The sequence below is a fragment of the Nicotiana tomentosiformis genome, chromosome 7 (assembly GCF_000390325.3).
Source record: "Nicotiana tomentosiformis chromosome 7, ASM39032v3, whole genome shotgun sequence".
In the NCBI taxonomy this organism is placed as follows: Eukaryota; Viridiplantae; Streptophyta; class Magnoliopsida; order Solanales; family Solanaceae; genus Nicotiana; species Nicotiana tomentosiformis.
Genome location: NC_090818.1, coordinates 21,559,736 through 21,563,831, shown reverse-complemented (window position 1 = coordinate 21,563,831; position 4,096 = coordinate 21,559,736). Strand labels below are relative to the sequence as shown.

The following is a 4,096-nucleotide window of genomic DNA, read 5'->3' as shown; positions in this document are numbered from 1 at the left end:
CCGTACCTATTTATCTTAATTTTCTATTTGACTCTTCAATTTGTTTCCAAATGGTTCTAACTCATTCCATCAAGTTAACTTCCGTAAGAATAACATGATAATAGAATTAGTTGGGAAATAATTGCTCCAAAAGACGGTACAAATAGATTATAGATGAACTTGTCTTGTTGCGATTATTTAAAGGAAATTTTACACCGCGTCACAAAATACGCTGAGAAATCATACTTGGAACATGGTTTAGTTTTATATTTGGATCTGGAGAAGAAAACCAGAAACATTACAAAAGCAACCTTATTCTTTTTTATTATTCATACATTAACCTTAGCCTTAGGGATGCCTTCTTTTTCCCAACAAAAATAAGAAATCCAAATAATTATTTCTTGAGCTTCATAATCCCTTGCTTGATATTCTAGGAGGAGGAACCATCAAGGCATATCCATTCACCAACAAACATTTTGTCACAATTGAGATTGGGATTCAAAGTAGTAAAAGCCTCAGGGGTCACACTAAAATTCTGCATAATGCTGAAGCATGTATCTCCAATATTTGCACCATAAATCTTACTGCATATTAGAACTGAATTTTTCCCAGTTCCAGCTGCACCCATCAAGAAATTATAATTATTGAAAAATAAAAGATAAATTACACATCTAGTATTTGGTCGATGAGTGAAAATGTACTATTATATTAAAGTTTAGTAATAATATTATCAAATCATATAGTTTTTTTATGAAATCTCTGAGTATTAAAGATTGATAATAATGTCTACGTTTTATTTTGAGCAAGTGATACTAAAAACTAAGATAGTTTGATCTTCAAAGGAAAATGACTTTAGTCCATATACATGCATGCGAGGAAAAGTCATTTTACGTATGAACATATTTTCTGGTAATCAAACACTAAAAATGACTTCCATTGCACCAAAAAACATTCTTAACTATTTTCTTAGAAATTTACTTCGATCCGTACCAAAAACACCTGTGTAAGTGTTTTTTTTTTTTAAGAAAATGACTTCCCTTAGTAACAAAAACATTCTTAAGCCTAATTCATCTTTTTAAACAAGCTGGATATTTGTGGGCATAAGTATTACTTTATTAGCAAGGTAAACTTTCACGTCATACTTACAGGAAAGAGTTCTGCTCTCGGCCATGTTAATGCAGAGAAGGAACAAGAGAACAAAGCTGAGAAGCATGGCTTGTTTGTAGCTTGCTTTGGCCATCTCTGTTGTATATAAATTGCTCGAAAATTGACTTTCTTTTCTTTCCTTTTCCTTCGATTGTTGGATTGATGGATCAATTTGTTAACGACGCTACTGCATTTATAGTGTGAAGTTAGTTTGGATGGTTACCACTTAAGTCTTAACAACTTGAGATGAATAATTGGACGTTGTAATTTCCTCCAATTCACAACGTTGCCGACTTCATTGTGCAGCTTACACAATCTACAACTTTGTTTTCTTGTCCTTCTGTCTTTTTCTCTCTTTCTTTTTCCCCCCTTCTTTCCTTTCGTCAATACTCTGTTCACGTGAAAGTCGTCCCAAAGCTTTTTTAAGTTAAAATTTTAGAGATAAGTTTGGCTTCATTAACACTAACATTTTTGTGGTTTGATATATTTAACTCACTTTTAAAGTTATTTTTTCTGGTATCTAGATAGGTTAAGTGATAAATTTTGTACTATACTCCAAAATTACCGTTTTTGGTGTTAATTATTGGATGCTAAATTGACTCGAAGCTCCCGGTAAATATACTTGATGCTATATAATTGGTGTAAAATTCTTAAATTTACCTATATTATTTGAAGCATAGTTGTTTGATCATGATTCATTTTACTTAACATGGAAGTATAAACATGGAAATATGTATTTTTGGTGTCCGCAAAGAGTGTTACGAGAAAAAATAAATTCAAAACTTACTTGCACCCAGAGGCGGACCGACATTGCGGGTTGAGGGGTCACGGGACCCCATTAGCCTCGATAAATACTCGGTATATATATGTCATATATCTGTACATATATATATATATATATATATATATATATATATATATATATATATATATATATGAAAAATATAATAATTTTCCCGTGCCCCCAAACACAAAAGGGCTTACCGGCGAAGTGGTTTGCTGGGGCGACAGTTTTCCTTCTTTGGTTCGAAACCGAGCTTCACTTTCGTCCTCCTTCCTATCTTAGTTCTTACTTTTTCTTCTCCTTTCTATCTTTGTTCTTGCTTTTTCTTCTCTTTTCTATCTTATACTTAATAGCAAATTACTTTATTTTTATATTTATCCTTTTTTTAATTCAATTATAGTTTAACGCATAACAGTCAGCTTCATTAATTTTTCTTTTTCAAATCCCTTTCTTAAAATTAAAAGCCTCAAATTACAACTTATCGCTCAACATATAGAAAAATATAAATTTTTTTGTCACAACTTTCTTTAACAATTACTTTGACTCCAACTCGACAATGGCAATTAAGAGTTTGAGACTCTTCTTCAATTCTTTGACTATTAACATACCCTTAATCTTGATTTCTTGAGTAAGTTTTTGATAATTTAAAGTCTGAACGCCCTTTTGATCACTGACCCCCTTTTTTTAATTAATAAACTAGAAATTTTAAAGTGTGAAAGATGCTTAATCAAAACCTTCTCTTCCCACAACACCGATTTTGCGAAGAAATCTCTCTCTGTTTGGTGCTTTCTTTTTCTTTAAATCTTCTTTTTGTTTATACGTAGATGATAAGTCATCATAATCAATAAGTTTTCAAAAAATTGCACGCCGAATTTTATCGCTAGTGATTAGTATACAATGGTGCCTCGTTGTGCTCAGATCCTGAGTCCGCTTATGCTTGCACCATCAAAACGGTAGGCAAGATTGTTTGTATTTCGTAGTTTGGGAAATTTTTCTAGGCGATTGGTCCATGTAACTGGTGAGAAATCGTTGTCAAACCTTGAAATTAGAGCACACTTAATGGCCAATCCAATCTGTGATCTTATTATGAATATAAGAGTATATTTCAGAAGTAGGAACCTAAGTAATCCATCCAAAATAAGAATTGGTCTCCACTGACATAATAACTTAGTTAAAGTTGCGAAAACAGAAAACAGATCGCTTCATTTGTAATCCCTGTTGGTTTATTTTCCATCATGAGTAAACGTTATTTTCCCATACATGCCTTCGAAAGGACGGTGACACAGATAATATACCATTCGAACTATAATTTAAACTAAGAAATAACATATGATACTAGATCATACAATAATCGAACGATAATGTCATGAGTTTTGGTCAATGAGAATTCATAATTGGACCAATTATTTAGCAAGGTCACTTTGAGTAAGAACCATGCTGTGAACCAAGCTGACTTCCGAAGGACCTATGGGCTAGAAGTGGTACATGTGACTAATTCAGTTGGAATTATTAGGTTGAGTAAAATGTTGGAAAGTTTTATTTGGGATCCAGGCCCAATTGGCAATTGGTTAAAAGGACTACGGGTTAGGAAGTATCAGTTATGCGAAATGTTGAAGAAGAAAATGTTCGTTCCTCTCATCTCCTTGCTCTTCTTCTATCTGTGTATCTTTTCCTATATCCACAACTATCTTAATATCAGTATTTCTATTGTTAGCCTGCAATTTGGGTGTTGGTTCGGCTACTAGTAACTGTAATAGATCTTTAGTTCTCATCAATATATTTTGAGATTGTAGTATTCGTTATATTGGTGTTTTCATCCATCGGACTCTAACGACGACGATGTTTCTACCTAGATTCAGTGGCCACGGCAACCCGAATAGCTGAATTTCTTGGGCAGAGTTGTACTTCACATACCTGGGCTTCTCCATGAAGGACTGGCTGCCTCTTCCTTCCTTCTATCTAGAAGGTGATGCACTCATGTGGTTCAATTGGTTATTTCGCAACAACCAATTCTATGATTGGAACCATTTCAAGGAGAAGTTTCTTCTTTATTTTCAGAAACAGAACTTCACTGATTCATCGAGAACGACAGTTACTTCACATGTTGGTGTTGACTACCTGAATTGCGCTACATTGGTTCCACCGGTGACCTAATCCAACACTCGTCTAGTTGATGGAGACAAGAAT

The 4,096-nt window shown here is 33.6% G+C and overlaps 1 long non-coding RNA gene across 1 annotated transcript; it reads right to left on the bottom strand.

Moving 5' to 3' along the window:
• Positions 1-222: 222 nt before the first annotated feature.
• Positions 223-1,327, bottom strand: LOC138895111 (uncharacterized). The gene is made up of 2 exons (XR_011409311.1): positions 1,126-1,327; positions 223-597 (listed from the first exon to the last, which is right to left on the bottom strand). It is a non-coding gene; the product is annotated as an uncharacterized lncRNA (long non-coding RNA).
• Between the last annotated feature and the right edge of the window lie 2,769 nt (positions 1,328-4,096).